This window comes from Schistocerca gregaria, chromosome 1 (genome assembly GCF_023897955.1).
Source record: "Schistocerca gregaria isolate iqSchGreg1 chromosome 1, iqSchGreg1.2, whole genome shotgun sequence".
NCBI classification, from domain to species: Eukaryota; Metazoa; Arthropoda; class Insecta; order Orthoptera; family Acrididae; genus Schistocerca; species Schistocerca gregaria.
The window spans coordinates 816,019,214-816,032,030 of NC_064920.1; the positions used below are offsets into that span (position 1 = coordinate 816,019,214).

At 45.3% G+C, this 12,817-nt stretch overlaps 1 protein-coding gene across 3 annotated transcripts in view; it reads right to left on the minus strand.

Moving 5' to 3' along the window:
- LOC126270867 (protein outspread) overlaps positions 1 to 12,817 on the minus strand; it is a 705,494-nt gene that overhangs the window by 429,397 nt on the left and 263,280 nt on the right. The window lies entirely within an intron of this gene.

Genomic DNA, 12,817 nt, shown 5'->3' on the forward strand with positions numbered 1-12,817 from the left:
CCAACCAAAACTAAACAGAAGAATATCTGGTGGAATGAAAGGTGCAATGAAGCTTTGGAAAACAGACAAAAGCTTTGGCAAAAATTTAAATCGGATCCGACACAAAACAACCTGGAAAGGTTCAGAGAAGATAGATAAATAGCCTCCTACAAATCAGAAACGAAAAAGAGACTTTATGAAAGACTATCCCTTCAACAAATACATGTGTACTTCACTCAAAACAAATCCAGAGACTATTACCAGTCTTTCAAAAGACATCTGGAAGGTTACGAACCACCCAGTTCAAATTTTCGTGGCAAATCAGGGAAATTACGTACAAATGACCCCAAGGAAACTGCAACGTTTTAGCATAGTATTTCGAAGGTCTCTTCAACTGTAAAACGCCTCCAGAGAAACCGGAATTCAAAACTCCAGAAGAAGTCCCTGCTGAATCACATCCACCAACTTTAACTGAAGTCCGGCAAACTGTAAAATACCTCAAGAACAAGAACTCTTTTGGTGAAGATGGAATCACAGCTGAACTTTTGGAACTAAGTGAGGAAAAGTAGCACTATTCCTCGGTACAATTATTAAAGAAATTTGGAGAACGAGAAGATCCAAGGAGATTGGAGGACGGCACTTCACAAAAAGAGTGACAGATAAGATGTGAACAATTACATGGGGATTTTCCTTCTATGCGTCCCATACAAGATCCTTTCCAAGATATTACTAAATAGGATTGAACCAGTTCTCGATGCACATATAGGAGAATACCAAGGCGGATTTAGAAAAGGGAGGAGCTGTTCGGAGCAAATTATAAATCATAAAAACATAATTAGAATACGTGCTGCTCAACCACATACTATTGACTTTAGAACAGCGTATGCCGTGATGGACAGAGAAAGCCTCATTAGAACTCTGGAGGGATTTTGAATTGACAGAAGAACTAGAGAGAGAGTGAAGCAAACACTGATAGATACCAGGTCCAAAGTCAAATTTCGAGGCAAGATTTCCGAACCTTTTGAAATCCAAACGGGTTTGAGTCAAGGGGGTGGACTCTCGCCAGTTCTATTCAGTATCACTTTGGAAAAGATTATGAGGGTGATATTGGAGGAATGTACACAATAAAAAGTAAAGAGAAATTCTTTTGGACGATCAGTTAAAGGCCTTACGACACATGGACTAGCTTTTGCAGGTGATATTGCTCTCCTGTCCACAAATATAGCAGATGCGATTAAATAAATAGAAATCTTAGCAAAGCGTGCAGGTAAATTTGGTTTACAGATATCACAAGACAAAACTAAATTCATATCTAACAAATATGAAGAAATCAAAGAATTGCACACAATTATTTGATGTATCGAAAGGGTCAAACACTTTAAATATTTGGGAAAAACAATAACGGATACTGGCATAGAAAAAGAAGCTGTCAAACTTCGAGTAGCTAAACTTAGGAGGGCACCTATTTTAACACAGCAGTTGTGCAACAAAAAATGCCTATCTCGAAATGCAAAGTTATTACATTACAATTCAATGACGGGAACAGAAGTTCAGTATGCTGCAGAAGCACTCTCCCTCAAGAACAAAGGACACATAGATAAGCTCGAGAAGAAGGAATATTAAACACATGGTTTTCGTTTTACACTCTCACCTTCCAGACTACACTATTCAGAATACTGATGCTACTTTGTCTGTAATCTTCATTTACAGGAAATGAAGTGGTTTCACGGACGCATGAAAGGCAATTGCTGAGTAACTATCAGTACCAGTGGACCTTCCACGTGTGAGCTAAAGCACATATGTACATGTCAAAAGTAGTGGGTGGAACTATTCCTGTTTTTTTGTCTACTGTTTGTTCAAATGGTTCAGAAATAGTTCAAATGGCTCTAAGCACTATGGGACTTAATATCTGAGGTCAACAGTCCCGTAGACTTAGAATTACTTAAACCCAACTAATCTAAGGACAACACCCATATCCATGCCCGAGGCAGTATTCGAACCTGCGACCGTAGCAGCAGCGCGATTCCGGACTGAACTTGCTGTATGTCAATTGTCCTGGAGAAGATTCTAGCATTGTCTTGCAGAATTAAGTGTAGATGCAATACGAGGAAAGAGTATGTTCTACGAATTAATTTCCGTTTTCCTTCGGTCTGCTTGTGCTATTTCTACGCTGCGTCCGTGCCAAGATGAGGCGTGTTGGGCGAGGCGCAGCGGCACCGGAATGGAATGCTGGGGCAACAAAAGCGGCAGCAGGTGCTGCCCTGCTGAGATGGGACAATCTTGGCTCGGCCTGGCCTGGCGTGCCCTGCCCTGCTCGTAGGGCAGCCCCACAAAAACCAGAGTGGCAGGCTGCAGCATCACGTCGCACCGGGAAGTGGCTGGAGGTGGGCAGTCGCGGTTAAAACTGCGCATACTCCAGTGTCGTACGATGTATGGCCAAAGTACTGCAACAGTGGCTTACTCGGATCCCTGAAGGTAATCTGCGTTGGGATTAGGTGCCACAGTGGGAAGGTGAGTTATACAGGTTGTTTTACAGCATTTGAAATTTGAATAACAAGATACATCGACGGTGACGACATCTATTGGCAGTGCGGAGTTTTAAGTTTCATTCTATATGCAAGTCAGTGTTCATGTCACACTGGTCGAAGCAACGTCGTCCCTTCGCGGTGTTGCGCTATTTTCGCTACGGCGAATCTGTCGTGCACCTGAAATGTGCCTTTCATTTCAAGATTCAGCGCAGATATCCAATTCCAACTCTTAGAACAATATTGAACTGGATCCGTTCAACTGCCAGAGCATCAAATCGAAAGTCAACCGGCTCTCAGAAGCCGAACCCCCGAGAACAGACCCCGCTTGTGTGCTTTAATCCCATCTCTCGGGGTTTTTTGAAATATAGAGTGTACTTCGACAGACCGACAAGCCTGCGACAGTTAAAAGGCGGAATTCACGATGCAATTTCCAGAATTCCTCCCGCAGTTACGAAATGTGTGTCAAACACTGGATGGAACGACTCGAGAAGTGGGTAGCCGCGAATGGTCGACGTCTGTCCGATGTAGAATTTCTTAAGTGAACTTAAATCAATATTGTACCACGTGTAAAATGTTCAACTTTGTTTCGCGTCATTCAAATTTGAAATCGTCAAAACATTGTGAAAAACGAATTATATACTGGTTGAATAAGCAGTACTCCAGCAGCTACTGAGCAGTGCTGCTGCACTTCGTTAGCAGAATGCGAGGCACTTAATTCGCTGCTGGGGTCCCTGTTATTCTTCATGTGTTCCGTCCCCGTTAAAAACATTCCGATAACACGAGATTAGCACTAGACTACTTTAGGATCGCTAAATCGAATGCGCACGTAAAATTCGGCTTTCAAAAATGATCTTATTTGTGAATGGAAACAGACCGACGCTTCCCGCCGACACTAGACGCCGTATGAAACGTGGTTCAAATGGCTCTGAGCACTATGGGACTTAACAGCTCAGGTCATCAGTCCCCTAGAACTTAGAACTACTTAAACCTAACTAACCTGAGGACATCACACACATCCATGCCCGAGACAGGATTCGAACCTGCGACCGTAGCGGTCTCGCGGTTCCAGACTGTAGCGCCCAGATCCGCACAGCCACTCCGGCCGGCTCATGAAACATGGACTGAGCAGTATTTACGCAGCCCAACTCCAGCTACACATTCCAAAAACTGATTTCAAATACATCCTGATATACCAAAGAAAATACGACTGACGACACTTGAGAGAAATTTTCTACTGTGGGGGCGTTCCACATTATTTTACAGTTTATTTTTTCCCATAATCCATGGTGTGCTATTTGACTTATCGTAACAACTTTGATCTGACCATAGGTGGCAGGGTAATCATTAGAACGCAGTGAAGCTTATTTTCCCCAACTGCTGTCATTGCGTGAACGGACAACATAGATAGTTATCGTCAAGGACAGCGCTGCACTACGTGCTTTCTGTGGATGGAGGGTGTAGGCACTGCAGATATTGGAGGGTGATTGGTGGCAGTACGAGGAGTGTGTACACCGTCACGAAAATTGCTCTTGCAATCCGACAACGCTCGCCCCGCACGAGTTGTAAAACCGCGCCTGCCATCGTCGAAATGGGGGTTCCAGGAACTGCCAATCCCACCATATGCTTATGACTAGACCTCTTCTAGTTAAAACTCATTCGGAGTCATGAGGAAACCTCTGTGCGGACGTTATTTCGCAGATGTCTAGGATATGCGAGCACTGTCCTGCTGTGGGTGCGACAAACTCCACGAAAGTGGTTCAAGGAGGCTCTACAGCAGCTAAACGGATCAAGTCAGGAGAAAACTGTGGGTATGGCAGTACCTGGAATCCCATTTCAGCGATGATAGCCTTGATTTTCCGACTCATATGGAGACAACTGTTGTCGTGTTCGAAGAACACTTCTCGTGGCTGCGCACACACTCCACAAGCAGACATCAATCGTCTGTCAATATCTGCAGTGTTTGCACCCTCCTTCCACAGAAACCACGTCATCCAGCGCTGTCCTTGATGATCACACTGCAGTTTGTTGAGTCACATAATGAGAGTTGTTGAGAAAATTGGCTGTACTGTGCAGGTATTCACTCACAGTGATTGTACTGCCACCTATGGTTAGACCAAAGCACTACACGATTGCAGTTGTAATGGTGAGTCAAATGACGCATCGTGAACAACAGGAAAAAAAATAAAGTGTGAATCAATATGGAGGGCCCGTGTTTTATACATAGTGTGACGGTTCTAAATGCAGATTTTTTTATATGTGGTACCTTAATTTATGCACACATCATTGTGTCGGTTGTTTTTTCTCTGGGTTGCACATTCTTCCCACAAACAAATCAGAAACTTTAAGATCCCGATGTTTTCTACATTACTGTACCTCCGCCGCGAAGTGAACGACGCCTGTTACTAAGACTCCCGTTTTGCGTCAATACGTCCACACTGGTGCTACAGAAGAATGCTGAAGATTAGATTGGTAGATCATATAACTAATGAGGAGGTATTGAATAGGATTGGGGAGAAGAGAAGTTTGTGGCACAACTTGACTGGAAGAAGGGATCGGTTGGTAGGACATGTTCTGAGGCATCAAGGGATCACCAATTTTATATTGGAGGGCAGCGTGGAGGGTAAAAATTGTAGAGGGAGACCAAGCGATGAATGCACTAAGGAAATTCAGAAGCATGTAGGCTGCAGTAGGTACTGGGAGATGAAGCAGCTTGCACAGGATAGAGTAGCATGGAGAGCTGCATCAAACCAGTCTCAGGACTGAAGACCACAACAACAACAAGAACGTCCACAATTTAAGAACTGACTGCTGCCCAGGGGAAAATATGCATTAAGGGCTTGTTCTTGCCACATATACCTGGAGGTACTACCCAACCTAAAAACGTTCCACTTATAATAGCTGCAATAATTAGTCTGCAAAGGACGCACATACGGATGTACTGTTGTTCAGTATACCGCCCTCAGTCACCAAAAGAAAATATGCACCAGCTATACCATGTATATATTTTACGTAAGGGGCCAAGCTGAAACATGGCGCGATGACGACGACTGATTTGGAAATGTTTATCAGGCGTAATAACCATAGAACGATGGAGCTTAGTCACTGCACTGAAGCTTCCTAGACTTTAGTCCTCAGTGAATCGTTCTCAATGGGAAAACTACATGCCCCGGCCACGCTACTGTGCGCTATGTATCACAAAATAAAGATCGGCGTGGAAGCTAACTTTCTTATTTACATGCTGTTTACGTAAAAAAAAATGCAAAATGACAATAATAGTTTGAAATGTTCTGGAAATAATAAACCCTGACGAACAGTTCACTGTAGGCAACAAGAAAACAGCTCCAGTAATTTTTTTTTTAATTCGGCGGCACTAGTTTATGTTTGAAAAAGGAGGGTTTCCCAAAATGCTTGAGCACACTACCTATCGTGCTGAAAGGCAACGGGGAAGAAAACAAGCATTGGTATGGTGAAAATTGAGAGTCAGTAGCTAACCAGTGTAAGTGCTGGTACCAGAAAGAACGAGAGAGTGGCGTATCAGATGTCACATCACGTCAGGAACGAGGCACGCCGCAGACTGAAGGATCGCCAATAGGGTCAACCGTCTTTAAAACTCTAGTGATGCGCGCTCGTCGCCATCTTGTGTTTATGACTGACTGGCCCGCAGGCGAAGAAAAAGATGAAGTAATTGTGGCTTAGCAACTGCTCCGCCAGGACATACCTTCCTTGCTGCGCCGTGCCATTCGAATGTATGGCGCAGAAGTGTTGGTGCAGCGCTGCAAGATGAGAAATTCAGTAGCGGTCGATGCCCCCAAATAGCGCGGCGGGCAAATGAGATTAGTTTGATCGTAACTCGCGGCGACACCGGACTAAAATAACTTGTCTCTCTCAAGGAAGACAAATGGAAACCGCGACTGTCTCGCAAATTCTTTCAGAGTTCTCTGTTATGGCTGTGCGGCTGTAGTAACAGCAGCTGAATGACTATCTCTATTGACAAACAGCATAACGGTGTTTAACTTAATTGGCTGTAGCGTCGGTGCCTGGTGGAATATTGCGCATCACAGCAGACTTATTGACTACTTAAGAATTAGCGCTCACAGCCCAGCTTAAGGCGCTAAGTGTCAGCAGTAGTGTTATATATACATGGAGTTATCTCGCTTCCTACCGTTGCAAAAAATTCAGTCACAGACAGCGAGGAAATCGGGGAAAGAAATAAGCATTTGACATGTGGTGCTATAGAATAATGAAAATTGAGCGGACAGATAAGAAATGATATCTCTTGTGTAATCGGTGAAGAAAGCCATATGCAGAAAACGCTGACAAGTTTACAGGAAAAAATGTCAGGACATTTATTAAGACATCAGGGAGCAACTTCCGCAGCACTTGAAGCGAGCCGTAAGGGCAACAACTGTGGAGCAAGACAGAGACAGGAAGATACAAATCAAAAAAAGTTTTGCATCACCTTGGTTCCGAGAGCTCCGCAATCTGTACAGAAAATTGGAATAGCGATCAACATAAACATCACTTTTGCCTTTCTTTAAAGTCAGTACCGCCATTAGACTTAAATTTACAATGTTACATCACAGTTACGCCATCATGATTTCGGCTTCAAAGTACCATTATCATGTGTTTCAAAAGTTATAACTTGCCTAAGATGGCATACGGTCGTATTAAAATACAGTATTAGACACATTGTCTAAGAGTCGATATTTCTAGCAGAGCCTGCTGCTTTGTTTCATTACTGAGTACACCATCTCTGAGTCAAGATGGTGTACTCAGTAATGAAACAAAGCAGAGGATACGTGAGAATATGTAATATAATTTATAGTTACAAATTGAAACTATAAAAAGGGGAGGGGGGACTGAAACAGTAGCTATGAGTACTAATTTAAGTAAATATCATCACAGAATGGAGAAAAAAGTATAATTCATTTGGGTCAAAACTGACACCAGCTGTAAATAAAATGAAAGAGAAAACCAACTAGCGAAGTCATCGTCAGGTATTAAAAGGTTCGCGGCAATATCCAAGCATTTCTGTAATAATTTCAATGCTATAGCACAGCTTAAGACCTAATGCTGTATTAACAATTTTGTTTCTAATCATTTTTCCTTTCTTTACGTGTGTGTGTGTGTGGGGGGGGGGGGGGGGGGGGAGAGATGTTATAAGGTTCGCGTTTTCTGTCTACAAGAACATGCGACTACATAAGTGTCGGCGTGTCGTAAATTGTACCTACCAAAATTCAAAAGCCTTACTTTAAATACAGAAGCTCTTAAAATGTTTTGGCTAAAGCTCTTTAGAAGCTTTCTTTTATTTCGGAAATCAAACAGCGAAGATCTGCTACTTCAGAAACATGTTATCTAACGTCCGCTCAAACGAAGTTGACACTCGGCACGGCGGCTGATGGGAGTTTGCGCAGACAGTACGTCGCACCTACGGAGCAGCTACGAAGGAGGTACTAAGACATACAGTCCTGGACCTGTCTTTGTCGGGCCATTATCTGTGTTGTGCGTTGCGTTTCCTGGGCAGCCGCACGAGCGGTGGTTATCACGGAGCCGACGCCTAGAGCCCAAACCGCCGCGGCGGCTTCAAAAGGCGGAGGCGGCAGGATGTCGTGATAGGCGCAGACACAGGGACAGGGGTCAGCTAACAATGGGCGGCCAAGGGCGCGGTCGCCAGCCGCAGCCGCGCCCACTACACGCTGCGAACGCTCCAGCTTATTGAGGGGAGGAGGCCGCGATGAGTAGCGTTGGTGGGAGAAAATAACGCTCAAGTGGAAGCGTCTAGTCGCTGTGCACGGTACAGCGGCAGTCGACTAAGCTTCCATATATGCCTTGTTAACTTTATCATCCAGTATATGTTCAGGTAAGGTAGCAAGCTCTTCCGGATTAAGGAAGTCTAATCGCTACGCTGCTAGATACAAAGACAATAGGAAAACAACCCCTCCCCCCTACTACAGATTTATTTTCTGAAATTCTGAAAACGTTTCAGGCATTCAAAATCCAACCGAAACAAATCAGACGAAGTGCAGCTTTCTAATCTCACGCAGCTTGTCGAGTATGGTTCGTCAACCAACTATCGCCACCATTCAGCATTAGAAATGGACTGAGACAAGGAGGTCAACAGACGTCGTTACTTTTTAACTTTGCCTTGGAAAAAGGGAGTCGTGCTTGGGCAGCCCAGTTGGTAGAGCACTTGCCCGCGACAGGCAAAGGTCCCGAGTCCGAGTCTCGGTCCAGCACACAGTTTCCATCTGCCAGGAAGTTTCAATGCAGTCGTTGTCGTAATGGGGAAACGGAGCGGTTTATTTGTCGTCCAAAATGGCATGATCATTGGCCTTCGGTCCAAGGATAGAAGCATTTAAGAAATGGTTAAAACTTTAAGTTGTTAGCGTGCCACCGAGGCTGCAGTACACCGCGCATGGCGAAACAGCATTATGAAAAACTGGCGACGGGCAACTGTGGTGCACCGCGGACCACAGATGACTGGGCGTAAACGACGGCTGCAACGATGTGTACGGCCGAATAGTTGAGCATCTGCTGAGCAACTTAACGCCCAGATGAACCAAGGAGGTGGTAATAGTGTCTCCTCGACGACCGTTCAGTGAACGTTGCTGCATATGGGCCTCTGGAGCTGGTAGCAGGCCATCAGCGATGACGGCTGGAATTCACACGCCAATGCCGCAACTGGACGTATATTGAATGACGGCAGGAGATATTTTCAGAAGAGTCACGTTTTATTCTCCGTCCGACAGATGGCCCTTGGCGTGTACGGCGTGAAACGCCTGAAAGCAAACACCTTACAGCAATCGTCGGAAGAGTCCAAGTCGGTAGAAGAGCCTTGTGGTCTGGGAAACGTTTTCGTGGTATTTCCTGGGTGATATAGTCATTCTGGAAGGCACAATGAATCAACCAACTATGTACTTATCCCTGGGGACCATGTTCACCCCTACATGTAGTTTATCATTCCTTAGCACGATGATATCTACCTGCAGGATATGTAAGTAGGCTATTTAGGTTTTCTTATTGGTAACGTCACATAGCGCTCTGTATGAAAAATCACTGGCTGTGCTGTGCGCAGTCTGTGGATAGTTTGCATTGTTGTCTGCCATTGTAGTGTCGGGCAGCGGCAGCTGGAGCTGGATGCTAACAGCGCGTAGCGTTGCGCAGTTGGAGGCGAGCCGCCAGCAGTGGTGGACGTGGGGAGAGAGATGGCGGAGTTTTGAAATTTGTAAGAATTGGTGTCATGAACTGATATATATATATATATTATGACTATAAAGGTAAATACATTGTTTGTTCTCTATTAAAATCTTTCATTTGCTAACTGTGCCTATCAGTAGTTAGTGACTTCCGTAGTTTGAATCTTTTAGTTAGCTGGCAGTAGTGGCGCTCCCTGTATTGCAGTAGTTCGAGTAACGAAGATTTTTGTGAGGTAAGTGATTTGTGAAACGTATAGGTTAATGTTAGTCAGGGCCATTCTTTCGTAGGGATTTTTGGAAGTCAGATTGCGTTGCGCTAAAAATATTGTGAGTCAGTTTAAGCACAGTCTTGTATAAATTGTTCTAAGGGGACGTTTCAGATAATGCGACGTGCCACACGGACCACAATGTACATGCGTGATTCGAAGAGTACTAGGATTAGTATAAGTTTCTCCCTTGGACTTCAAACTCCGGATTGAAACCCAATCGAAAATTGTGGGACCACCTCAGTGGTACCGTTCACGCCATGTGTCCTCAACAGCATCATTCCACAGCCCCCTCTGTACCTTCTAGGATCTAGATGACTCTCTTCCTGCAACTCTTGCGTTGGTCCACACTGCAAAAGGTGGTTATTCGGCTTTATGATTATCACATGAAGACTAGATAGTGTATTACCTCCTCGCGTGGATGTTGCAGTCGTAGATGGAAAGGACTGGCCAGCCCGTATGCCGAGCAGTTCTAGGCTCTTCAGTCTGGAACCGCGAGACCGCTACGGTCGCAGGTTCGAATACTGTCTCGGGCATCGATGTGTGTGATGTCCTTAGGTTAGGTAGGTTTAACTAGTTCTAAGTTATAGGAGACTGATGACCGCAGATTTTTTTTTGGAAAGGACTGGTAGTGCTATGTCGACAGTTTGCTGCAAGCCATTCGCGGGGTACATCATACTGCAATATAAATAATTCCATCAGAACGCTCGCCTGCGAGCAAAGTAACTCGGCAAGCGCGACACAGAAGGCCGTGCCCAGTGGGTTACGAGTGTGGGCCGAGCTACAGTGAGGCGACCGGAGGGCGCTACCTGCTGGTGGCTGCCGTGCCCGGGCACAGGAAACAGAGCAGAGCGGCTGTGGCTGCGGCCGGAGCTGGAGGAGAGGAAATTACAGGAGTGTCGGTGCGGCCGCTGTGTAATTTGAAGCCGTCCCGGCCTCTCCACGCCGCTGGGGACGGCCGCCGCTCGCGCCCTTGAACCCGCCGCGGCGCGCCGCCTGCACACGTGCGCCGCTCTTCCGTATTTGTCTACTGCCTCTCACTCGCGGCTGTCACTGCCGTCCGTCCACTCAGAATTACCTGCCATTCAGTGCGCTCGTAAAGAAGTCCAATCCAGACGCCATGCCTCTACCGCAGCGCGGTTAATAAGTTCACCGTCGACAAATTTATCACCTTTAGCAGGCACCGTGTAACATTGCATCTGGCCTCGATAATGGCCACACTGCGGCGAGGAACGGAGTGAACAAGTTTCTTCAGCTGTGACATATCCAGATCAAGCCACTCATTGGTGGTTAGATACTACACCGTCCGAAGCCTTAGAATATACAGTCCGCGACCAGATAACAAACTACCTGATCACCAACTGTCTACTAGATGAACACCAATCAGGTTTACATAAACGTTGCAGCACAAGACCTCCAGAACGAGATTTTCACTCTGCACCGGAGTGTGTGCTGATATGAAACTTCCTCGCAGATTATAACTGTGTGCCGGACCGATACTCGAACTTGGGACCTTTGCCTTTCGCAAGGTTCGTAGGAGAGCTTCTGTCAAGTTTGGAAGGTAGAAGACGAGGTACTGGCAGAAGTAAAGCTGCGAGGACGCGCGTGAGTCGTGCTTGGGTAGCTCAGTTGGTAGAGCACTTGCCCGCGAAAGGCAAAGGCCCCGAGTTCGAGTCTCGATCCGGCACACAGTTTTAATCTGCCAGGAAGTTTCAGCACAAGACCTGTCTTAATGAACTTAACAGATGGCCTGAAGCTTGCCGTGGATGCATAATGGGCGACACTTCAGCAGAGCCTTTGACGCTGTCAGCTTCGACATTTTTACTTGCCAAACTTAGGAGCCTAAATTTCTCGCCAAATGCAGTGCAATCATCTCGTTCATACAAGACGTCCCGCCAACAATGCGTCACGTCCAGCACCATAAAGTCACAGTGGAGGCGCGTAGTATCAGGCGTTCCCCAGGGTTCGGTATTAGGTCCTATACTCTTTTTATTGTATGCCAATGATGTGCCATCAGTTTTGTCCTATTGCAAGTTCACCTCATATGCTGATGATCTCCAGTTGCATCAAAGTGCAATATCAACAAACCTGAAGACAGTATAGAGAATCTCAGTAAAGATTTGAGTGCACTATTAAGATATAGGATTAAAGCTAAATCCATCCTAAACCCAGCCGGTACTGGTTCGTCATTTAGGCTCATTAGTCCAGAACATGGGGTATCTCTACTATCTTTAACTCTAAATGGGACAAATATCAACTTATCTCCTTCAGAAAAGGGCCTAGGAGTAATAATACACGAAAATGTAATTTGGACTTGGCACGTAACTGTAATTTGCAAGGAGTCATCAGCATCTTCCTTGTTCTACAGAAATATAAGAAGCTCTTCCCTCTTGACCTCAGAAAGAAACTTGCACAAACATTTATACCTGCAATTATTGATGACATCGATGTTATCCTGCAATGCCTTTCTCAAAAGAGGTCACAGCGCCTGGAACTGGTATTGAATGCCTGTGTTCATCATATCTGTGATTGTGATGTTCAACTTTTTGACGATATTTCACCATCGTACGTACAGCTATCTTGGCTGTGTGCAGACAACTGCAGTGATTTCCATGCCCTCTGTCTTCTCTCCTGTCTTATGAAAGTACAGTGTACCCCATATCTTTCCTCGACCTTAACGCTCTTGCCTGAACTACATGGCAGAAATACGCGCTCCCATCAAAGCAAAACGCTTTCGGTCTCTTTCCAATGTCTGGCCACTTTCTCGAAATCCTTCTCAGTAGCAGGAATCCGACTCTGGAATATCCTCCAACATTACATTAGAGAAATGAATAACATCTCCAGCTTC